Source organism: Ursus maritimus, unplaced genomic scaffold (assembly GCF_017311325.1).
Source record: "Ursus maritimus isolate PB19 unplaced genomic scaffold, ASM1731132v1 scaffold_12, whole genome shotgun sequence".
Lineage (NCBI taxonomy): Eukaryota > Metazoa > Chordata > Mammalia > Carnivora > Ursidae > Ursus > Ursus maritimus.
In genome coordinates this window covers 39851119-39877839 of record NW_024423564.1, presented here as the reverse complement: position 1 = coordinate 39877839, position 26721 = coordinate 39851119, and positions in this window count along the sequence as shown.

Below are 26721 nucleotides of genomic sequence, written 5' to 3'. Positions count from 1 at the left end.
AAGTGATTAATGTGCCTCTATTCAAAATATAAGGTTGATACTAGTTTGGATGTCATAGGTGTGCTATAACTGTCAAGACACATGTTGGAAGTCTTTTTTGGCTAAACCAAGAGCATAAAGAATGTTTGCCTTGCGTTGCTGATGGTTTGAAAGTTTTGTTTCCTAATAGGTATGAGAATTGACCTGGTTAATGAAGTGGTTATAACCAGAAGTGTATGACAAAGTAACCCTGTCATTTTAGTGTCTTTTGGTGCCCAGATGTCTGGGTTCATAAAATAAATGTTAGCTACAAGAGAACTGAATGTTTGAAGGCATATTAAATAAGATAATGCTTGTAAAACACTTAGTATAAGACTTTGGATAGATATTAAATTACTTCTTAGAGTTCCAATGTATAGCAGTATACATGAAAGTGTCAATGTTTCTAGATCTTTGACTTTTTTTTTTTTAAAGATTTTTATTTATTTGAAAGAGAGTGAGAGTGAGAGAGATAACAGACGGAGAGGGAGAAGCAGACTCACCACTGAGCAGGGAGCCCTATGTGGGGCTCGATCCCAGGACCCTGAGATCATGACCTGACCTGAAGGCAGATGTTTAATTGACTGAGCCACCCAGGCATCCCTAGATCTTATACTTTTAAGAAAGTGGAAGTATTTTCGGGCTCCTGGGTGGCTCAGTCAGTTAAGTGTCTGACTCTTGCTTTTGGCTCAGGTCATGATCTTGCAGTCATGGGATTGAGCCCATGGGGCACTGCCCTCAGCATGGAATCTGCTTCAGATTCTATCTCCCTCTCCCTCTCCTTCCCCTTCTGCCCCTTTCCCCACTCACACGCTCTCTCTCTCTCAAAATAAATAAATAAAATCATTTTAAAAATTTAAAAAAGAATGTTAAAGTATTTTGTATTTAACAAAACTAAATGCTTTCCTAATTTGTTAAATATAAAATATTTTACTTAAATTTCAATTTTGTTGATTACTAATAAGGATGAACACCTTTGTATAGGTTTATTGGCTACTTCTTTCTTTCCTTCAATTTCTTTTTCATAAATTTTATATGGTTTTCTATTGTTAATATGTCTATTTTCTGGCTGAATTGTAAAAACTTTTTATATATAAACATGAAATATTTTTGAAGATAGTAATTTGCAAACATTTTGACAGTTTGTCATTTTCTTGAAAATTTTGTTTATATGGCATTTTATTATGTACAGAGGTTTTGATTTTTAAGTATGAAATTTGCTTTATGATTTCTGCCTTTGGTGCCATGCTTAGGAAGTCCTGCCCCCCACTCATTTTTTTTGGTAAATATTCATCTACTGAGGTATAATGCTTGTGGGTGTTATAGAAAACAGAATTTCTCAACTATCTTTTTGTTTTTAACATTTTTGTCAAGGAAAGCAAACTTTGGACTGAATATAAAGTGTACATTAGAGAGAGAAAACAGATTTTCAGGAAGAGTGAAGAAGTTGGTTAAGTAACTTTTGCTTCTTTTGCCTTGATGAATCAGGCCTTAGCATTCTGGAACAACCAGCAAAAGAAACTGGAAAACCCTCATAATTTTGATTTTCTTTGAGTAGTTTTGGAAGAACTAGAGCATATAGAATGGCAATGAACAAACATGGTTTTGATTTTCAAAAAGGCAAAGAGAGATTTTGCAGATGTAAGACTGATGAGATTAATTCAGGAGAATTTTTAGAATGTGTTATTAAAAGGATGCTTCTTGTGATCACTAGGAACCAGTGTGGGTTCACTAAAAACAGCTGATTTCTGGGTTACATTTATGCTCTCTTTTATTAAAAATTAGAATAGTGAAATGCTGTATTTCTCACTACATTCTTATAGACATGGTGGAGAAATTTGAGCTGGTTGTTCAATTAGATAGATGTGTAACTATTTGATGGGCTAAACCCAAAGTAATGATTAATGTATTAAGTTGAGCCTAGGGGAAATAGTGACAAAATTCTTCCACTGGCTTTAAACTGTTCAAATTTTATCAATGACCTCAGAATAGGTATTTGATACTTACTGAATTAGCATTAGATAAGTAGTAGGAATATATTGTGTGAAAGAATGAATATGAAAATATAGGAAAGATATACTAAGATAAAGTTTGATGAAAGTAAATCTAAATTAATTTTTTTCACTAAATAAATTGTGCAACTGTTAGATTGAGGACATATGACTAAGAAGCTCATCTACAAATTATTTAGAAGATGTCAGTAACTTCAGTGTAAATCAAAATATGGTCACCTAGAAAACCAACTCTATTCGTTGTTGCATGAGGAAGATGATCATGTCTTGAATGAGGGAAGCAGTAGTCATTCCTTATTTAATATTGGCCAAATTGCACATGATGTATCGTGGTGTCAACTATTAACACGAATAAAGAGAGACTGATGCACAGTAAGAGATGTATGACCAGCATGGGGGACCTGGAAACCATGCATCAGGATGATGGCTGAAGGAACATGGGAAGACAGGACTCACAGGAAACGTAAGAACTGCCCTCAAACATTTGAAGAGCTATCATGTAGTGAATGTAGAATTAAGTCCAATGGTGGTAGGTTTCAGCTCCACATAATGAAGAATTCTACAGAGTTCTTCTGAATTGGATAAACAAGGGGTTTTGTTTTTGTTTTTGTTTTTTTTCTTAAGGTTTATTTATTTGAGAGAGAGAGGAGGAAGAGGAGGAGGGACAGAGGGAGAGGGAGAGAGACTCTCAAACAGACTCCATGCTGAGTGTGGAGCCTGAGGTGGGGCTTGATCTCAGGACCCAGTGATCATGATCTGAGCTGAGACCAGGACTCAGATGTTTAACCAGCTGCACCAACCAGCTGCTCCACCCAGCTGCCCTGAGAAGCAAGTTTTAAAGAATGGGCTAAACAATTACTCAGCCAGAGATGCTACAGAAGAATGAATAGTTTGCCCAGCAGACCATTTAAAATCTGAGATTCCAACTGAATGAACTTTTCATTTTTTCCAACACACAAAAGCGTTGAGAAGCATTCCTTAAGCCTTCTGCCTTCATGTAATAAGAAGGCAGGCGGCATTTACAGCACATGTGACTGGTGACCTTAGGCAAGGGACTCTAAGTAAACTCTCCAGAGCAGGTCCCTGGAACCAGCCCATGCTGTCCAGATCTCTGGGTCACAAGATAAACTTAACCTTTTGTGGCTAACTTCATAACCACATTCATTTGAAATCATGACCAAGACAGGCCAATAGTTACGTTTTGCAAGTATGGTGAGTATAACAAATATGGCATGTTTGGAAAAATAGCTTGAATTAACAGGCATATATTCTTAAATGCTTGGATTGACTTTAGCCTAAAAAATCTTAATTTCTGTATATGGTTTTAGTCACTGCAGCTTTAGTATTTACGCTTTTCAGTCATTTCAATTACTTTAGTTTCCTGAACAAAAACACATCTACTTTGGTACCTTTAGTTTTAAAAACTGAATTAATAATGACTGAAGAAGATCATTGCTTGTTATATTAGCCTCCTGAGATCACTGCATTGGGAAAAGCTGGATGGAATGTGCCTCATTTCTCATGGTTGTTCCCTGTACACAGGACACCACTATTTATGGGGGTGGAGGGCGGGACACAAAATGACAGCATCATTGTGAATGGGAGAAATAAACAAAAGCCAGGAGTGCATTTCTTTCCTGTTTTTGTGCAGGCAGGAAGGCATAGGAGTGATTACAATGTGAGGGTTAAAGGTCATTTGTGAGGACTGAATGAAGTAATGTATATAACACAAGACTTAACAAATGCCTGATACACAGTAAGCATTCAGTAAAAGATAGCTATTCTTAGGATAGCTATCTAACCAGATGGTGTCATGTCACAGCCCCTTAGAATTACTTAGCTGACTGGGGGACAGGGGGACCCTTATTCAGAGAGCACAGAGTGGCTGGATTAGGGCTCAAACTTGATCAATTTTCTAAGAAGTGGGAGATAATTCTCCAATCAGGGTTCTCTCGTCTTGATCTGTCCCACCAGTATAACCCTTGCAGACCCTACTGTTTAAGAGCTCATGGACCAGTTTGGAGTTATGTTGCCACAAGCCAAGGACTGCCTCTGGCTAGTAGAAGCTAGAAGAGGCAAGTATCATCCCATAGAACCCTCAGAGGGAGCATGGCCATGCTGACACTTTGATTTAGATTTCTAGCCTCTAGAATTGTGATATAATAAATTTCTGTTGCGTCAAGCTTCCCAGTTTATGACATTTGTTATAGCGGCCCTACGAAAATAATACAGGTAGGGAATACAAAAGATCAAGAGAAGGAAGAGAGAGAAATAGAATTTCATCACTAATGAAAATACGATTAGTAGGGCCGAAGGTGTTATTTATTTATTTTTCGAGCCAAAAACGTACTGCTTGTGGATGATGAAAGCTTTAATTTTTAGGTAGAATAATAAAACTAATGTGACTCATGGCATTTGAATTTTTAATTCTTCTGCATTAGAACAATGTCTCAGTGAGTACCAATAAGGCCTTATGTGCTTCAGAGTGGGACTTTATGATTCCAAGAAATGGATACCCACAAAATTTATTTTATTGCTGCTAACACAAGGGTGATAACAAAGTCAAATTCAAATACCTTGCACAAAATTTGGTGGTAGTTAGAACGTTCCTTCACTTGGCAGTGGAAAGAAAAAACTTCAGATGATGTGTGTTGATTGGGTCCTAAGCAGGTGACATTTTCAAAAGAGATACATTTTGATAAATGCTCCAAGGCAGCTCACTCAGATGCATAACAGAACTAGGCCAGAGTTCAACGTTGACACTCAGTGGTCTGATTTCCCAAAAACTATTTTGTTGATGGCTTATTGGTATGTGGGAAGATGTGGATGCCTGTGAATGAAGGGGGAAGCATGCTCATCAGAATGCTCACCTCTTGTGGTTGATTGGAAAAGAGGCATCACCAGGTATTGGAGAGCAAGCCTGTCAGCTACAGAGCACTGCTGTAGTTTATTTCCAGACTCCAGACCCCACATTTCTTGTTGCTCTTAGTTGGGTAATGGAGCTAAGCCATCGTGATGGCATGCTTGGTTTGAAATCCAATAATTGACGTTTTGCTCTATCTTGAAAATTCCACTTAATGGCCTAGAATCAGACCTGGAAACAACCTGAGAATATATCTAGTTGAACATTTTAATTTGACAAATTAGGAAACTGGGTCCAACGAGATTATTTGGCCAAGTTTATGTTGTCACAGTGCCATGTTTAGAAGCTGAGTCTTTTAGCTTTCAGTGCAAGCTTTATGATATAGTGCTCCTTTCTTTTCATTCATAATTACAAAGTCCTTATATTTTATTAGTTAACCCATATTATCATGTTGAGTGCAGGCAAATGTGATATTATGTCATTATATCTTTTCTATTTTGAAAGTTTTATTATATGTAAAATTTATTATTAATTGTTAATTATGATTGAAATTGAAGGTGTGAGAATTAGTTTCAGTTGTACTTCTCCCTATTTGTGTGATCTTAGATATGTTACTTATCTTCCCTTGATTCACATTACTCCTGACATATTTGAGTAAGGTTATGAAGATTTCTGTTTTAATCACACATTATCACAAATAAAGTCACATATGAAATCACTAAGTATGGTAGTGTTTGGTATCCATTAAGTGATCAAAATATCTTGATGAATCTGAAAGTTAGTGGTCAGATTTATTATTTTTTTTGGCTTTCTTTTTGTAAATGGTAAATTTCATAGTGTCTGTTGAGCTGATATGCAGACTTTCCTTAATGATAATAAAGAAACACAATAAAATTTATTGAGGACTTGGTGTGAGGTGGGCACTATGTAAACACTTATTGTGTGATGCCTCATTTAACACTTATCACAATCTGATGTATAGATCAGGTAAAGACCTATGTTCTAAGAATGATGCAACTAAGTCTTAGAGAAGGTTAGTAACTTGCCCAACATCTTAGAGATTGTAAGTGATGGATCTAGAATTCGAACCCGTGCTATACTCTGAGAGTTCTTGATGGTAACCATTCTACCATTTTGCCTTTTTGTGGATCAAAAAAAATTGTATGAGTTGTACACCAAAAAAAAAAAATTTTTAAAGTTAGCATCAGAATGACTTTTAAATTAAATTAAATTGTTTACACATGAGAAGTGACCCTTAGGAATAAGGCGATATGGTTCTTAAGTCATTTGAATTCTTGATTTACTTTCTTATAAAGCTATTTTCAAAGATTCTTCTCCTAAGTACACACACACATACACATGCACACACAGATACACTTCCATCCAAAACAAACTTTGAACATTTTTATAGGCTCATTACCTTATGTTCCTCTATTGTAAAATAAAACAACAGCTACACTAAAATGTGTTTTTATGTGCAAAGGTGTAATGAAGAAGTGTTGCTGTGCCTTTCCACTCATCTTAATGATTGCTATTGCCAACATAATTTAATGATTAGAAACTGGTATTTACGAAAGTCAGGAGAAATGTTTTCTTTGAAAAATAGCTTTTTTGGGGGGGTTTGCAAATAGGTATGGTCTTTGTGTGTGTGTGTGTGTGTGTGTGTGTGTGTGTGCGCACGCACGCTAAAGCTTTAGAAAGCTTGGGCAAATTGTTTTTGGAGTGTCCCGTAATATTTCTGAAGTGACCCTTTGAAGAGTGAAACCTGCCAATCTCATTTTAGAGTTTTGAACTGAAATCTGACTGCAAGTAAAAGCACTTAATTCCCTGCATTTTTAGTTTCTGGTTTACTATGGTAGACAACTCTGTGGTTATTTCATCAAAAACTTGCCTAACTTATCAGGGGAACTTTCTCCTCTTTTATGTAACTTCCCTTGCACACTTTTTTTTAACACTAGAATTTTATCCATTTGTTTTATGTTCTTTTCCTTCAATCTGTGCTTTCACTTAAGGAATAGCAGGTCTTTTATTTCTGCCATGTGTTTAGAATTATTTGGATGTATTTTTCATCTTCAGAGCAAGAGAATAGGAGTTTAGGAGAATTGATAATCCTGGAAATGACTGAATAGATACTTAAGTGCAAGCATGCTATGTGGTTCAATTATTTATCATTTAGGTGCCTTTAAAAGACTGTTCAATTCTGACTATATTGCTTCTCATTTCTTTTGTTTTTCAATTTCCCCGAGGATAACCTTTATGCCATATACTTTTTTCTACTGAATGTCAAGAACTTAATTTGATAAAATTATATATTGTAAAAATGAAGTTATTTATCCATTTGTGGCTCAATACTCACGTAACTTTTAAAAATTTTGTAATTAACATATATGTTTGATAATATAGAAACCTCACAAAGGTTTTAAAATGATATCCTAAAAATAGTGATAAGTTTTACGTTTTCAGAGTTATATATCAAGATCACTGTATATATTAAATCTTCACCCAAACTTAGGCAAGCCTTAGACAAGAATACATGTGATAGACAGAAATTGGCTGATTATAGTGGGCCTGAACTTGATATCAATTCAGAAAGTGTATGGAGGAAATAGGCAATAAACAAAAAAATGGTATTAGGTAGCAGTGAGTTGGGAGCATGAAACCAGAGGGTTTGATGGAGAGTGTCTGGTGTTGCATGGGGAATACTTTTGAATGGAAGAAAGTTGGATTCTCAGATAAAATACAGTACTCCCAGTTAAAGTTAAATTTCAGGTAAATAATGAATTTTTAAAAAGTGTAAGTATTTCCCGACACTAAATATTATTATTTGTTTATCTGAAATTCAGCTTTACCTGGAGCTGTATTTTTGCTAAATCTGGAGCTAAAAATTGGATGATGAGAAGGAGCCAAATGTCAAAAGATGAGTGAGGAAAGCAGAGAGAGAGAGAGAGCAGAGAAAACTGGTGGGCAAAAGCTGGAAAGAACTTGATGTGTTCAAGAAAAACAAAATTAACTGTGGTTGGGAATGTGGCATGAGATAAAGTTGGACAAAGTAGGTGGGAGATAGATTAAGTAGGGCCTTATAAGCCAGGGAAGATTTGGATTTTGTTCTATATGCTGTATAATTAGCCATTTGAGGGTGTGAGTGGGTCATGTATGTGCAGGGAGGATTGGGGGTGATATATGTGGCATACTACTTATTTCTAGTATAAAAATATACTCTAGAGGATGGATTGTAGGGCACTAAGTATGGAAGCAGAAAGGGTAGTTAGGAGGTTATCACAGTGATCCAAATAGGAAAAGATGGTGGCTGGGGCTTGAGTGCTGACAGTGGAGATGGAAAGAAATGAACTGACTCTGTTCATTTGTTGTTCATATGTGTTGTAAGTAGAGCCAACAGAACTTGTCAATGGACTTGTTGTTCTGTGTAAGGAAAAGAAAGGACCCCATCATTACTTTTAGCATGAAAGTCCTTGGCTCAGTGTCTGGCATTGGTAAACATTCAATAAATGACAGTTTGATTAGAATCCTTATACATGGGAAATTAAATTTATTTATGGTAAAATCGAAAATAGGGATGCCATGGATTTATTAAGATGTTTTGGCAATTTTAGTTTAACAGAAAAACCAAAACTTTTAATGTAATCTCATTCTGTAGTCTTAAATCTCTAAAGCTTTAAGGCAAATTTATAAAGTAATGTATTTAAAAGGTACAATAGCTGGTTATTCACTCTATCTGAGCAGTGATTCTCAATCATGAAGCTATAATATCAGACTCTGGCAAGATGTGTGTATAGCTTGAAAAAGTACATTCAGTACAAAAAAGTATATAAGTTTACATTTGAAATAAAAAAGAAATCTGTTGTTTCAATAACATTATAAAAAAGTAAAATTTAACAGAATCTTGGATTCTGTATATACAGAAGTCATAGTGATTCTCAACTGTGGCACTCTCTTGGGGGAAAATATCACACAACCTCTGAAGATAGAGACAAAGATGGTTAGTCATCTCTGCTCTGGGGGGGAGCTCAAGGCATTCCTTCCTTGCCCTCAAGAAGGAGACAAAGACAAAATGCAGTCATGAAAGTCATGTAAGTGTACAAGGGTGTACAATATAGTCAAAGTTCTCTCTTTTTCATGATTCATTCTCTTGCCTTTCTTATCTCCCATGCTCTTGGTGTCTAGGAAGACTATAGGTTCCTTCTGCTTGGGATGATCATAATGAAATCTTAGGGAGAAATGTACTCTTTTTTTCCCCTTTCTTTTCTTAACATTAGAGTATAAAGATCTTTGAAACCCACAAGGCACAGCTTTACTCAACAAAGAAGAGGAACTGACAGTGATTTGGAGTTGAAACCTTAGTTAGTAATAGAGCGCACATTTACCTAGAAAGTTCTTGAGCAGTTTGTATACTGTAGGAATTATTATTAGTCCTGGTTTTGAGTCCCAGCTCAGCAACATTCTAACTGGGGCATTAAGCGAATTACCTAAGCTCTCTGAGCCTTAGATTGTTCATTTATAAAATGAGAATAAAAATGAGCATCTTCAGGATTGTTGAGAGAATTCAATGACAAAATGAGTATGATGGCTCTTAGCTGTGCCTGTTCCATAATGGGCAATCAGTAAATTATTGCTATTATTATTATAACTTAACTAAGTTCCTAGTTAAAGTTCTTTTTTGGAATCATGAGAAAATGATACTTTCAGAAACTAATTGAAAGAAAAGACTTTTTAAATCAGTTTAGAAGTAATATATCTTTTAGAGAACACACACACACACACACACACACACACATATATATATGTATATGTATATGTATATGTATATGTATATGAGACCTTAATAGTGTACCTTAGGGAGCTTTTCTGTTGGAGTAATTCTTCTGGGTTACATTCCATGATTGATTGAAGGAGTATAGGAAAACAACTTTAGGGTAGAATCAGGAATTTCAATAACATATCTGCTTTGAAGTAAACCATCTTGTCATCTTAAGAATGAGCATAAAATGACCTCAGAGAACACTTCTGTTACTTTAGAAGAAGAAATTTAAAAAGCTGTATATTTGAATATAATAATATACATAGACACTAGACTCAAAAAGACATTGATACTACTTTTATTTTAAGGTCCTAGAGTGTTAGAAGACATCACTGTAATACTTAGCACATTTTTCAACGGAGTGGCACTTTGAGTGTTGGCAGAAACTACTAGATGGCTACCAAAAGCTGTTATACTTCTAGGAGCAAGACATAGAGCTGCACGGTTACCCTGTGATTTCAGCTTCCTTTCCAGCCTGTGGTTAGGTATGGACATACAATCATGTTGTCTCCAGTGGGATATGAGCAGAAGTGAGGTGTGATACTTCCAACCCTGGACTATACAAACTTTCATATGTGCTCTTCCATGGGATTTGTCATGGGATCCATGAGAAGACAATATCCAGAGTGACTATGGAAGACTTCTGTTGAAGACACAGTGCTTTTGGCAGCTGAGGTGAATGGAAGGAAAAGACCTATCATCTTCCAACCTATCAGTCCCGGACTTGAATGAAAAAACAAACAAGAAACAATGACAAAAATTCCACTGTGTCTGAATTATTGTATTCTGGACTTGCTTGCACTCTGGCCTTCTATAGACTTTTGGTCAAAGTGGTGTTTTATGTTAGTTCTTTGAAGTTCACTGATCTGCTGCAAATAACAAAGATAGAGAAAATACATTTAAAATATTTTAAAAAGTCACACCTTGAAACAAAGCAGACAGAAATGAAAATGGAATGAAAAGAAATGGAAATTCAGACATGTTCTAAAAAGGAGGGAGATCACCTTTTAGAAATATAATTTCTTCCACTTAAAAAATGTTCTAAAATTTTAATGTTCCCACACTTTGTGTCAATGAACATTATTACCTATGAAAGGTGAAGAAGTCTACACAGAAGCCAAAAACTCATTAAATGCAGATCACTTGGTCTAAACTTCCCACATATCTAGTTTATTCTCTGGCCCTAGTGGGAATGAAGTGGCCCCAGTTTTTAAAAATTAAATTTTTCCCAGAATAAGTATTATACTTTGGTCATAGTCATAAAACTGAATATCAGAGTGCAACCCAAAGACATTGAGTCAGGGATAGATTCATAGATTTATGTTTAGAAAGAGTCACTTGAAAATTTCTGGAAAAAAAATACTTTTGTCTTTCTCCTCCAGGAGTTGGCTGTCAATCTGGAGTTAGGCTGTGTTTAAATATGCGTATTTGTTTTACTAAGTAATTCACTTGCAAATTTGTATTGAGCACTTGCTATATACCAACTACTGTTAAGAACTGGACATACAAAGACCATGAGGCCTGGCTCTTTCTCTCCAGGCAGGGGAAGAGCAATGTGGGAGACAGATAAGTACACGTTGCAGAGCAGTATGGGAAATGTCATAAGGAAGCTTGCAATGCAAAGAGGCAAGTGATGTGGACAAAGAAGCAAGTGTTTCTACATGCAGAAATCAAAGAGGCTGTTGAATAAATTTACTAGATTAGCTTGATTCTTGTCCTGTTGCTGCTAATTTTCAAATTGATAACTAATAAAGAATACAAAGTGAGCCATGCACAAATGTCTAGCATTTGCTTATAGAAATTTCTTTGACTAGCTGTTTAGAATAAAAATAAGGTCAGTTTAAACACCCTCTAATAGAATGCCTGTCAGTAAGACTTTTCTGAAGACTACAGTTACAAATGGCAAACGGGCATCCTAGGAACAAATTGAGTAGTAGTGTAAGCTTCTCTTGCCTTGCTTAACTTAGTCATTGTTTCTAATGTTTTGGGGTCTCAAAGAACCATGTGAGTCAATCAACCTCATGTAACCGGGGACAGAAGTTTCTGATTGAAGACTCTTTCTTTCTTTCTTTCTTTCTTTCTTTCTTTCTTTCTTTCTTTTCTTTTCTTTTCTTTTCTTTTCTTTTCTTTTCTTTTCTTTTCTTCCTTCCTTCCTTCCTTCCTTCCTTCCTTCCTTCCTTCCTTCCTTCCTTTCTTTCTTTCTTTCTTTCTTTCTTTCTTTCTTTCTTTCTTTCTTTCTTTCTTTCTTTCTTTTTGTCTTTCACAATATTAAAACAAAAGATCGAAGGACAGATCCTTAAAGACGAGAGAGAGAGAGAGAGAGAGAGAGAATGTCTTCATTTAGATACTAAAGGAAGTATCAAGATACTAAAATATCCTTCCTCTTTCTACCTTTATCTACTTACAGAAATGCTTTGTTAACATGAAATGTACTTATTCTACAAAAGCGATTTTCCAGTTATTTATTGCTATGTAATAAACCATACCAAAAGCTACTGGCTTAAAACAACACTCTTTATTTTGCATACAATCTGCAATTTGGGCAGGGCTTGGTAGGGTTGATTGCCCCCCCCCCCCCATGATGTCAATGGGAGTAGTTTGACTGTGGCTAGTGGATCTACTTCCAAGACCACTCATTTCATGACTAACAAGGTGGTGTGGACTGTTCGATGGTAGCTTAGATAGGAAACAAGTCTGGGGGCCTTCTTTCCTTTCCACTCCGGCCTCCTCCTCGGGGAGTTTTCTCAAAACATGGCATCTGGGTTCCAAGAGAAAGAATTCCAAGAGACAGGAAATAGACCTACCTGTCTATTAAAGTTCGGGCCATCACATGATGGTCAAAGTTGATACAGAGCCTACCCACATTTATGACATAGACGCCCACCTCTCTATTGGAGGAATGTTAAAGTATTTATGGACATCTTTATTCTTCCATTAATGCCAAAGCCAAGTCCTATTTCCGTCTTTGCTAAACATTATGAGAGTCTTGGGACCAAATGCAGTGAAAGGGGAGATCAAGCTAATGAATAAATGAGCAAGAAGAATAAATCCAGATAGAGTAGGCTTTTGCATCCATAAATGATTTTTGCTGCAGTTTGATTAACATTGCTGCCCCCAAATGCTACGCTTTTACTATTGCAGAGATACAGGGACAGAGATAAGGGATAAGAGAGAGATTCCTCTCAGCTCAATTTCCGTGAACTCCCCATTCTAGGAGTTGTTACCCATGTCTTGACTTTCTTCCTATGCTTTTTATCTTTGGCTAACTCCAGATTCTAATTTTGTTCTCTCCTATTTATTGCTTTGTGCTCATTTCTCACATTCTGATGATTGTTTTTTCCCCTATATTTATTTAGTCCATACAACCAACTCTATCCTCCCCCCCTTTCTTTCATCTTTCCTCATATCTACTACTGTAATTTAGATGAATAGCAAATATGGTGAAAATGGTTGTCTACTTAATCTGATTCTCAATGAACATATGGAGAAGACAAATGATTACTTTAAAATGCTTTTATCATAGAAAAAAAAACAAAAACAAATGGGAATATTTTGGCATCATGAGCCAAAAATCATTTCCTGTTAGAATAATTTATGAGATAACCTGATACTACTACATACCTAGACTCATTAAATGTACTTTTGGCTGTTTATTTGCATCTTGGAGATTCTTGTTAGTTTTATGTTTATTAGGACCTTAAGGAGTCTTGGTCAGTCGCATCACAGCTCTCACCCTCAGGGGAATCTTAAATTAGTTTAAACATGAAATTAGATTGTTCTTAAATTAATCTAAATATTAAAAACTCTTTAAAATTTTGAGTAATTACCTTAAAGCTTTTCATTGATGATACATTCATTTTGGGATTCTTACTTTGGTCTTAATTTACCAAAAATGATTTCATGGTTCATTTCCAAAGGAAAAAAAAGGAAAAGCAACCAACTCAGCCAACTTTATCTGTGAAACAAGGAAGTAGTCTTACTCCTCTTAAAAAAAAGAAAGAAAAAAGTAATTTTCTTTCTGTCTCCATTTTTCTTAAATAACAAATACAAAAGCAAAAAGATAACAAGATAACAAGGTTATTTCACATCATTATTTGCTGAAGGATGAGTTCTAGAAGTACATGTTCCTATCTTGCTACTTATGTTCAAAATGAAAACCCTTAGACTAGAATCTCATAAGAGGGTTAAGATCCCTATTAGTTAAAAACATGTTCATATTATTTTTTTTCTGGACAGCTTATACCCTGGCAACATATAAGGCTACACTTGATTGGCTGAGCAGGGGAAAAAATATCCCTTCTTTGATCAAAGATTGAAGACAGGTCTGGGTCCTAATTAGGCTTAGTACTGACCACTTGTGATGTAACTTAATGTAATAGGCAAAATTAAATATTCTCTTTAGCTAAATAAAATTATTATGTTAAATTATAGGAGAAAAATTCATGTCTTAAACCATATATCTTTTAAAATATAATGAGTGGGATAAGATTTTTTGCTGTGATTGGTGAGAGGATCATTCATTCATTCACCAGCACACATTTATTACATATCATTTGAGTAGTTTTGAGGCCTCTAATGAGGCCAGTAAATAGTACCCACCTTCCTGATCAGGTTTTAAAAAATGAGTTCAACAAATGGTCAAATATTTATTGGCTGCCTGTTATGGGCTAGGCACTGTTCTAGAAATTGGGTTATAATTATTGAAGAAAACAAATACAAATTCCTTGTCATGTGGTTTGTTACATTCTACTAAGAACAGATAGATTGAACACAATAATAAAGTTGAAAGAAATGGCTTAGTGTGACACTTGAATCCTGGCATCAGTCAGACTTTCCCATACACCCATTTCCAGGCAGTGCTAGACTATGATAGCCTCCTTACGTAGGGGCAGACCTGTGCCAACAGCACAGGAAGAAGAAATGGGGAAAATGCCCAATTTTTCCCAAATTCTTCAGTTTGATAAGCCATTCCGTCTCCCTTGGGTGAAATGAGTCAAGTAGAGAAGTGAGGTAAGTTTTACGGAGTATTAGAGATGTAGGGCAACCAGGTCCCCTTTTAAATCTAATTCTTCTTTTCGGGGTGCCTGGGTGGCTTAGTCAGTTGAGCGTCCAGCTCTTGGCTTTGGCTCAGATCCCGATGTCAGAGTCATGAGATCAAGCCCTGAGTAGGGCTTTGCACTTGGCTCAGAGTCGGCTGGGGATTCTCTCTCCTTCTCCCTCTGCCCCTCCTGCTTGTGTTCTCTCTCCCTCTAAAATAAATAAGTAAAATCTTTAAAACAAAATATCTAATTGTTGCCCCTTCATTGTGCATGATAGATGTGAGATCTCCAAGGCCAGGGAAAGAGCAAGGGGCAGTAAGTTTCCACTCCAGGGAATCACACAGATAATAGCAATATTCAACAAAACATCTCATTTTTCAGGTGAGATAAACCCTACAGTGTTTACCAAGTAGCTATGATATGGAAGGCATTGTGTTGGGCAGCAACGGGGGAAGAGATAGAGCATAATGACATGTACCAGCCCTTGACGAGCCTTCGTCTTGTGGAAAGCCGGACAAACATCAATAAAAAACTATAGTAGAATTTGGAAAAAGTGCTTCTGGGAAGTATTTTGACACTAGGAATTGTGAAGTCTTCCCTCAGGAATGCGTTCGAGCTAGGCTTTGAAGTTTCAGATCAAATGTTATTTTTTCCACAGTGCCTCCTTTGATTCCCACAGCAGGAATCAATCTCTTTCCTCCAAATCCCTACTGCAATCTACCTTATCCTATCATCCCTTATTGTGCTTATTATTCCAAACCTTACCTACTAGTTAATTGTCATGAGTCTATTATTTCTCCTTTATACTATAAGCTCATTAAAGCCAGGAAGCATGTCTCACACACAGTAGGTATTTGAGAAATGTTTCTCAACTGAATAATCAGTAGACCTACAATGGAGACAGTCTGTTGAAATGGTTACTACTATTCCTCTCCCATGATTTATTTTTCTAATGGAATTGAGGTGGTGACATCTTCATGCCTCACCCTGTGTGTGATCACGGACCCATGAGAAGAAGTTAGAAGAGGTTACCCCAGTCACTTGTTTATCTGCCTAGCCCATGTGATCGAATGTTCATTTACCCAGGTGGTTCTGTTCTGAATATCTGTCACTTGTCACTCTTATAGGACAGGGAGAATTTCTACCAGAATAATTATATAGACCTTGATCCAGAGAGAGGCAAGAGCTCTATGTTTTTGCAGCTGCCTTCTATGAACAGTTTGGTAGTATGAAACCCCATTATGCTGTTTCAACTCTTGTTATTTTATCTGTAGCTGTTTCTGAGATTTTATGGCCTATGCATGATTTGAATGGCACAAATGTAATGAGAAACAGATTATAAGAGTGCAACTAAAATTTTTAGAGAAAAATTATCTGGAGCTGTTTCTTCCAAATTCTAAAGTCTATCACCATTAAGATAACAGTGAAAGATTTGCTGCAGTATTTACGCAGTGGCCCCAAATAACAGACAAACAATATTTGAATGCCACTCTAGAATCCCAAAGGAGTGTAAGTTTTCAAGGGTATGAATGTGTGACTGAAGACTTGGCGAGGCCAATAACTGGTGCCGGCAAAGGCAGAAATGCTGAAAACCCCATTTCCACGCTAGATTTCTTACTGGTCTGGCCATCTTTGTAAGTGTGGCTCTGGTCTGAGCTGGCAAAACTTCTCTGGGTTTCACTTTACTTCTGAAGTTCAATGTTTCAATTGTGTGGTTTGGCTCCTGCTAGACTGCATTGAGGGCTTTGGATGAAACTCCTTACGTTTGAGGCTGTGTGAATCGAATCTGATGAAAAGGCATTCGGGACAGCAGTTCCCTTCTTTCTTTTCAAAGTTCCCCAACCCCATGGTAACTGTCATTCCTCCTGTGCTGGGTGTAGTCTTCTATTCTTGTTTTTACTCATTGCTATGGTGTTCTTGTTAAAGAGATGTTTAATTGATTTTATAAAGATGCTTCTTATAAAGATGCCTTACTTAGGTACTCTGTGTCCTGATGGCATGGAACTCAAATCTCACTTTCCAGTGCACAGTGAACATTTTCCAGGATAACTTGTAATCCTGATGATTCTGTGGGCACTTAGGAAAACTCATTAGGGTAGAAATTATCTACTAGAGAGTAAATTTAGTAGGCCTGTGGCTTGATTAAGTTAAACTGCTCCCAATAAAGAACACAAAGAAATGCACATCAGTATTCTCAGGCTTCCAAGGAATCCCCAGGTCTTTCTTGCATTCATAACATTATTCAGTATAAATTATGTGTCTGCAGTTTGTGTTCTAGACCACTGGGTGATTCTCAATCAAGGGTGATTTTGCCCACCAGGGGACATTTGCAATGTCTGGAGATATGTTGGGTTGTCACAACTGGCAGGGATGGGATTAGGAGCAAAGGGTTGAAAATGGATAGAGGCTAGTGGATAGAGGCCGGGATATTGTTAAACATCCTATAGTGTACAGAACAATCCCCTACCCCTTGCCCTCCAAAGATTTAATCTGATCCAAAATGTCAGTACTGCCTTGTGAAATAACCCCGATCTAGAGATAAGTAACAAGTAATCCTGATTCTTTTTCTTAATGAATTTTTATATTATAGCTGGGGGGAGAGTAAAAAAGAATCAGTGGGACATTTAAAGAGTCCTAATTGCTGTTAAGATGGTATTTCTCTGAAGGAGAGAGAGCAAGCCACTACTTGGATCTAACAGATGCCTGAACCTTACTTAGTGAGGTCTTAAGGAGTTCAGGCTAGTCTCAATGTCGTAAATTCAGAAAATGAAACTTCCGCGGTTTGTCAAGGGCAGTTGGACATCCACAAGAACTTCTACTTTGTTGTAGTAGTTAATCCTTTAAATCAGACAATTTTCAATATAAAATACTTCTTTGTTTCTTTTGTGTTAAATGCCATTTGTTTGAAGATATCTATGAAGGAGAAGAATTTTCCCAATGGGACAATCACAAACTTAAGAATGTATTTTTCAGATCTTGGCTCTCAGGCTCCATATGACTTGTTGCCTGATGTTTAGCATATATTTAGCAATATTCAGTACAAATTTTCAGGCACTTAGGATAGGTCAGACACTGCAAGGGTTCTGTTGGGTTTCAAATGCTTATGTTTTGGGGCACCTGGGTGGTGCAGTCGGTTAAGTGTCTGACTTGGTTTTGGCTTAGGTCATGATCTCAGGGTTGTGTGATTAAGCCCCCTGTAGGGCTCCGTGCTCAGTACAGAGTCTGCTTGAGGTTCTGTGTCCCTCTCCCTCTGCCCCTTCCATTCATGCTCTCTCTCTTTTTCAAGTAAATAAATAAATCTTTTTTTAAAAACCAAGAAACCCCAAATGCTTATGTTTTAGTGATAGGTGTACTGTAAGCCTCTGCCTACATACAGCGCTGTGGCATTAATAAGCAGGTGTTAAAAGAGGTGTGCAATCTGAAGAGCTCCGTCTTCTTAGCTACACTAGCTTGAAGGTTATCACACTGCATCTCTTAATTTTCTCTTTATTCCCACTGCTACACTCCCCATGCCCACTTTACTCACAAAGATTTGCCTCTCATTAACTTTCATCTACTACTATGGTTCTAGTTTCCCTTTTGGTTCCCTGCATCTATTTCTGCAATCTAAAATAAACTAACCTACCTAAAGATTAATGTTGAAACTGTTAATCCTCTGTTCAAAACTCTTCAGTTGTAGGGCATTGACTATACAATAAAGTCCTAATCCGGTCACCTAGTAACCTCCCTAATCTGTCCCTAATTCTTCTTTCAAGCATGTGTTTTCATTGCTCTTCACACATCGTATGTTTCAGCTGGACAGAACCACCTGCCATTTTCCCACATGTTCTGCATTCTCCTGCCTTAGGTATTTTCATTTGCCCTGTTCCTTGTGCACGGTATACCTTCCGTACCCCATTACTGCCTGTACATATCCTATTCTTTCTCCCAAGTTCAGTTCAAATGCACTGCCTTCACATTTATTCAACTTGAAGTTCTTTGCCTTCTCTGAACTTCTTTGTCTCTTTTTTCCATGATACAAAGTACTTTTGCTCTTGATTTGTTAGCCATATGTCATTCCTTCAGGAATGTGGGAGAAGGAAAGATGAAGCATGGTGTAGGGTAGTGCTTCTCAAACTTTAACGTACATACAAATCACCTGGGAATCTTGTTAAAACCAACCAGGTTCTGATTCAGTAGATATGGGCTAGAACATGAGATTCTGCACTTTTAACAGATTTCTAGGTTGATGCTGCTACTCCATGGCCATGCTGTGAGTAGCAAGGGTGAATAGGATTTGGGCTAATGCCTATGAACAGAAAGAATAGTCATTGCCAAAGTCTGTTGCATGTTACCTGCAAATAACTAGCAGGCTCCATTGTGCTGAACAGTTCTTCTAGGATTTGAATATTACAGTCTTGGATTGCATTTTTGGCCCTATGGTTTCCTAGATGTGTGGTCTTATGCAAGTCAGTTAATTTCCCTAAACCTTAGCTTCATCTTTTGCAAAATCAGGGTAATAACATGCTTGTCAATCTGCTGTCTCTAGCTTGGCCCAGCAGCCACTAGTTAATTGCTATCTGCTAGCTCAGTCCTCCTAAAGGTATAGCTAGTTAGAAGTAATTCTAGATCTTGTTTTGGAATATCCTCCCAGTTATTAAGAGTGGCTTGACAATAGTGCTTTGTGGTTTCTATGACTAGTGTCTGGGTTGGGGGAATTGTGGTACACGGGGCACTTGGATGAGTTTTGGACTTCAGCCTTCTTACCTAATCTTTATCATGGGTGGTAAAGTTTCAGAGGGTCTTCTTTCCTGGTATCTGATTTTCACTTAGTCACCTGCTGGGACAATAGCCTGACTTTTAATTCTTGTTACCTGGTTATGGCTAATCCCTTGCCCCTAGGGCTAGCCCCCCTCCTGCTCTTCTTTGTACCAACTGAAATGGATCTCCTTGCTCTTATGTGGGGCCTTAGTTGCCTACACTTTGCCATGTCAAACTGTTCTTAGCGCTTTACATGTATTAACTCATTTAATTATCGTAGTGATAGTACAAGGTAGGTTCTATTATCCTCATTTTGTGGATGAGGAAATGAAGATTCAGAGAGGTTGAGTGATTTGCTCAAGCTCACATAGTAAGTAGGGAGGCAGAAGCTGCAAAAGTCACAATTTCTAATTAAAAACTCATTTTACTCTTCTCACTAAAAACTATGCCACCTACTACAGAGGACCCCCTGTATATCCCTGAGGATTCCACATCAGTTTTTCTTCCCCTTTGGTTGAGAGAAGTGGTGGTAGGAGACACCCTGAACTCCTTTGGGAGGTTGTATAGCTGGTGGGCTGTGCCTTGAGAATGCTAAACATTTTTTCACTTTGCAATAGCGTGATGCCAGAGATTGATAGAGGAAGACGAAAGTATTTCCTTTTTGTTGACTTTTGGGAAGTAGTAACAGCTTCTTGAGAACTTCCAGTTGTGCAAACCACCTTGCACTGGAAGAACTTACAAAGTGAAACTAGAAGTGTTTGAGATTTAAAGTAACCTTGTTTTAGTTAAATGCTCTAACAGATGGTTGGTTTTATCCAGGACACCACACAACAGCATCATTTAATATCTTTTTCTTTCCTCTTTCCCCTTTTACTTTTCTTGTCACTATTCTCTATTCTATTGACATCTAAATACTTAGGATTCTGTTATAGGCACATGAAAAGAACTGACTCCTCAGTTTTTCAGGGTAAGATAGTTACTCTTCCACTTAATAATTTTCATTTAATAATTTGTTTATTTCTTATTTGTGATCTATAATAAATAGATGATAATTTTTTAGCTTCATTTTTAAAATATTTATTTATTTATTTGTTTATTCATTTATTTATTTGGGGGGGTGCCAACTTCTATTAGAGTCATGATTGCATTCATTTTTTTTTCTCTTTGGTGAGGATGGTAGTGTTGACTAAGACTAATGTATACTAAGTTTTCTGAATTGCTAAAATATCTCATGGCTCTAGATCTGCTATTGTGTAAATTGACAATGCAATCTTGTTAGTCTGGTCATATCCCTGAGGCAGAAACGATCCCTCTGTCTCTCTTGTGTAACTGTCTGAAGTGCTAGATGTTTGGGTATACATATCAAGTGGTGAGGGCTGAGCCAATTTAACATGCTGTTGGCTCTCTCAACCACTGGGGAAGTTTGGCTACACATTCCATGCTAATTTTTCTCAAGTATTTTGGATTCCTTGTCAATGATGCAGCTTGGTGTTCTCATTAAATGGAAATTTCTCCTGACAGATGGATACAATTTTTTTTTTCAGATGAATACAATTTTATTGCCACTGACCTATTTATTATTTTTTGAGAGGGTCTTATAGGAAATGTGAAATTCACAACAAAGTTAAAGAACTCCTAGCTACCCAGACTACTCAAGACTATTTAAAACTATTCAAGCCCATGGAGGGGTAGAGGAGGGAGCTATTAAATTCACTGGTAGGTTGGTGATTATATAAATACTATTAAAGCTTCTATTAGTGCTACTCCATTAGTTTAGGCAGTATACATATCCCCATGCAGACAACTGGTATCTCACATTCTTTAAAAAAAGTTTGTCATAGCTTCTCCCTGGGACCTTTCTTCAATACTTTGATTCTCACCAATCCCTGCCTACTTCTACTCCCCATAGCACTTTAGCTGTTATACCCCTGGCTTTAGATAGACAAAGTTTCTTCTCTTCTGGTTGTTTGTAAGTCTGCCTCATATCCTCAGTGAAGGATAATGAATACTCCTTGATAATAGCATTTTTAATTTGGTGGCTTACCATGCCTAGCATAATGCAAAGCATAATGTATACTCTCCATAAATACTTTTTGAATTGATTAATCTATCTGGACACATAGCAAACCATATATTCTCACATGAGATTTTTGACAAGACAATGCCTTTTCCAAACTTCAATTTCTTTGAAGGAATCTAGGAGAAAAGACATTGAAACAATAAGACTTCAATTAATTTGGATCTTTGAGAGGTAGAAGGCTTTGATAACCCTGGAAAATCAACTGAAAACCCATTTCTTGAACATCTCTTAACAATATGCTCATTAGCTTTTCTGCCTTAATAAGTGTAATACACATGTGAGTGAATATGTTTTTGATCATTAAATTTTTTTCCCTTAGAGTTCAGTTAGTCTGATGCCCATGAAGAAACTGAGGCTTACAGAAATTAAAGTCATATATATCCCACATTTAAAAAAAAACAAAAACGAGTGTATCCTTGAATGAATGCTTAATATTAAGAAATTAGGAGACATGTTTTCATTTCTTAATTTTACAAATATTTATTGAGCATCTACAATGAGCTAGACTTAGTTCTGGGCTTTGCCGTCCTTTTCCTTGTGAGGCTTATATTTTTGTGTAGGAAAACAGACCATAAATGATAAACATAATAAATAACTAAATTATCTTATACATTAGAAGGTGATAATCATGGAAAAAAGATTAAAATAGAAGTATAAAGTTTTTTTTTTAACCTTTTGGGGGTAAAGTGCAGTCTTAAATAGGTGAAAGGGGATAGGTAATATTTGGTTATAGTTTCAGAATACGGGTTACATATATTCATTCATTTGCTAATGTAACAGATATTTATCGAATACTTACTATATTTCATCACTGTGTCAGGAGTTAGGAAAAAGGGACCATAGTCCTTGGTTGTGCAGAGTTTGCATTTTAATATGGGAGACAGATGTTAAATAAATCCACAGATACATACATGATTACACCTTGTGTTTAAATGCTATGAAAGAAAGTAACCAGAAGAGGCCTATTTTATGTTGAAGATTGAGGAGAGCCAGGCTGTCTGAGTCAGAGACAGGGGCTTGTAGAACATAAAACATGGAACAGTATTGGAGGGATGGCCTAACATAGCAGAAAGTGCTGCAGATGTAGAAATGAAAAAAAATGAATGGTGAGAATTCAGGTGTGAAACATTGCTTGTGTGTGTTTGTGGAATATTTAAGTAGATAGAAATGAGAACAACTTAATTTCCAGGATAGAGAATTTAAAATTTATTCATTTGTGGGAGAGGTCTGCATGTTTGACTCTTCACTTGGTCTTCCTTCCACCCAAAATTCTGTCAGTGTCTGAGATGTGGAGAAAGATTTTCCCTATGGCTTGGGGACCAGTCATAGGGGATAAGTGAATTGTATGGCATCTTTATACTTAGTGGGAACATGTCTGGTGAGGAAGCAGTCCCTACATGACTTTGGCCTGGGTACTTACCTCCCTGAACCTCAGTCTTCTCTTCAGAAGAAGAGGTGGTAGGGCTCCTGGGGGGCTCAGTTGGTTAAGCGTCTGACTTGTCATGAGCTCAGAGTCCTGAGATTGAGCCCTACATTGGGCTCTGAGCTCAGCGTGTAGTCTGCTTGAGATTATCTCTCCCTCTCACTCCCCCGGCTGCCTTCTCTAAAATAAATAAATCTAAAAAAAAAAAAAAAAAAAAAAAAAAAAAAAGGAAAACAGAGGTGGTAACAGAACACTGAGTCATTAGATAAAGGCTGTTTTCTGTTGTATCCCAAGTAATTCACATGGTGTCTGGTACACAGTAGGTAAGAAATAGTCTCTGAGTTATATTTGTGAAGTTATATTTGTGAAGAATATTGAGGAGAGCAGTTGGTTTTATATTTTATCCCCAAATGCAGCAAGTTCAGCGCTTTCCTTTCTCTAAAAGCAGCCATGTTGAGAAATGGATGGCTTGTCTGATTGGCTTTCTGGCTTCGTTGTGGCCTATGGTGAGGTCTCATAAAAAGGGGAAGGAACTCTGTTTCTCTTTCTACTGATGTCTATGAGAAGAACTTGAAAAATCTAAGTCCTTGGTCTCTTAGGGTCTTATAAAGAATCCAAGTGGCTTAACAGATGTGAAAAGCTCTGGAACATTTTAAACACTGAAATAAAATGGTATGTCTTGACTTTCTGAACACCTTTCTCAAGTTGTAGCTGCCTTATATAGCATGAAGACCTCCCCTAGAAAGCCAGTGAAATCTGGGCCCAGAACATCCTCTCATCTCACCTCTTACAGAGCCTCATTTAAAGTCTCCAAGAAGAGCGTGTGTTTTTTAAGTTTCTCTTTAAAATGTCTAACAGTCCTTGTTAGCCCACTTGAAGTTTGTGAAGGATATAGGAAAGTGTGGCTGGCTATGCTTAGCTTGTTTTTACTTATATAATTCATAAGGGCCGTCCTATTGCAGTTCGGCATAGTTTTGTATTGTTGTCAGTCAGTACTTATGTAATACTTTATAATGGAGAGTGCTTTCCAGCCATTTATTACAGAAGCCTCTGTTATCAGTGACAAATAGTTCTACGAGGCTGTTCATCACACAGATCTGTCTGCTTTATGGTTTCAGTTAAAACATTAGAGTTTGCCAACACTCTCTAAGAGGCATATTCAATGCAATAACTTTTTTTTTTTTTTTTTTTTGGATAGTCATGGAGTTTTCAAAACTCCGGGTAAAAATTGGTTGTTTTGGTGTGCATTTTTGTATTGGACAGAGAATTGGGTGTGGAGGTATTACTGGAGGATTTGATCAACTCTAGATGGGAAAATTATGGAAACTCTTTTTAAGTCAACTATCTGGTAAAATACGGAAGTTTATAGAATTGTTTAGGTGATTGTTTCCCAAGAATAGCACAGCATTTAAGCTTTGGAGTCAGATGAGCCTGGGTTCAAATCCTTTTCCAATTACTTATTAGATGACTAAGTGAGAAGGAACTGGTCAAATTGCTGACATTGGATTTCTCACTTTGACCTTGGGCAATTTTTCTACTTAATGGCCCTGAACCTGATTTTCCATTGCCATGAAAGAGAGATGATGATGGTTTTTTTGAAGAGTGATCTTCATTGTAAAGCCTAGAAAAGTGCCTGCCTGTAGTTTACCTTTGCCCAATGATTCTTCTTCCCTCTCTTCTTGTTCTTCTCTTACTTTCTGCCATCTCACAAAGAAATGGCAATAACAAAGAGGTTAAGTGGTAAAGGAAGTCAAAAGTTAAAAAAAAAGAAGAAGAAGAAGAAAAAAAAGTAATCTTCTGGTTGGAAACCTTCCCAGACAGCCAGTTTTCTTGCTGGAAGTTTATTTCTTCTTTTCTCCTTGAAAATTAGTATGGAAGCATTTTTTTTTTTCTATTATAAACCCCATCTTGGTAGGGTGTAGAGTGTTCAACATTCACAGGGGATTCTCTAAATGCTTGGTATGCAGAGAACACTGTTGGGGGCTCTTAGGAATGGAATTTGAAGGACTCCAGAAAGGGACAGGTCACACAAAGGAATTTCCATGCACTCTGCACTCAATGAATGTATAAACTGACCCAGGACTCCTCTGTGTCAAGACTTAGGAGGAACTCTCCCTAGGGCTAATCGGGTTCTCCATGGGAAATAGGGGTGCCACAGCTGCATCCTGGGGTGTCATGTCCCCTATTCCTTATTAAATCTCACTTCTCCCCTCATTGACCCAAACTGCAGGGGGCTTGGGCCATTTCTATCATAAGACACAAGGGAAAGCAGAATTGGCTGTCTCTTTTGGGACAGTGACTCAGACCTCAGGAATGTATTCATATTTTTAATAAATACATCAAGTACCTATTATATAGTAGTCCTCTTTTGGGTCCCGGATAAATAGAACTACTGGAGATACGGACCCTGCCTTCAAGGCACTACCATTATGGAGGAGACAGACCTGTGTATGTATTGGGGCATAGTAGGAGATGAGGTCAGAGCATGGAGAACTCTGTGGGCCTCACTAAAGGAGTGTGGCTTGCCTTTTGTCAGTGAAGGGTTTTGGGAAGAGGAATGGTTTGCTTGGGTTTTCAGTTTCATTGCAGCAGTCCAGGTGAGAGAAAATCAGGGTCTCCTGGCAGCCTGCAGGGCAGTGGCAAGGGCACAGCAGGCCTCGTCTTCCTATTTTCCTGCTTTTCTCATTTGTAAAGTGGGGGTTTTAACACCTACTGACAGAGAGGTTGTGAAGATGAAACAAGGGTGTGAAGTGGCAGCTTGCCACCAGTGTGACCGATGGCTGCTGGCTGCCTCAGTTTCCCCATTGGGATCAGTCTCTGGAGCTGAGCAAAAGGGAGAAGCTCAGTTTGAAGGAAGTAAATATTCACTTTTCTACCCTCTATACCTCCCTCTGTGTGTAAGGAAGCAGCCATTGTCCTGGGGAAACCCCATCATTGAGAAGTTCCTTCCTCTCTCAGGCCCCTTGATCTGCTGGCCTCAATAGCCAGTCTTTTCTAAAAAAATGACAATCTATAGTAAAATCAATTAAAAAAAAATCTAGACACTCAATGAATGAATGAATGAATGAATAAACAAATGAACCAACAAATGGCCTTTTAGCCTGTGCTCTGTTTTTGTTATGACCTAGGACACCCTCCCCCTGAGCCTATTTCCCAACCTCTAACTGAGCATTAGACTAGGTATGACAGGTTTGTTTCAAGAATTCAGTTAAATCATGCATGTGTGAGCACCTCCAACATTCTGATAAGCAATAGAAATATCTTTTTATTGTCATATATCATATCCCCAAAAGGTACCCAGCATAGGAAGCCTTTGGCTGAATGTTGAAAGGATAAGTGGTATCTATTTGATTTATTTATTGTCTCATATATATATATTTTTAAAGATTTTATCCATTTATTTGAGAGAGAGAGAGAGATAGCCAGCGAGAGAGGGAACACGAGCAGGGGGAGTGGGAGAGGGAGAAGCAGGCTCCCAATGGAGGAGCCTGATGCGGGTCCCGATCCCAGAACGCTGGGATCACACCCTGAGCCAAAGGCAGACACTTAACGACTGAGCCACCCAGGCGCCCCTATTGTCTCATATCTTATACAAAAAATTTGCATGGCAACAGGTACCCAAGGGTGGTGGGTCCCCATATGGCAGGTGGTGTTACTGGTTCTGAAGAACTGTCTCCTTTTGGCATGTGTTTGAAGTTCATTAGTTTTCACTAATTTGGATCCTGACACT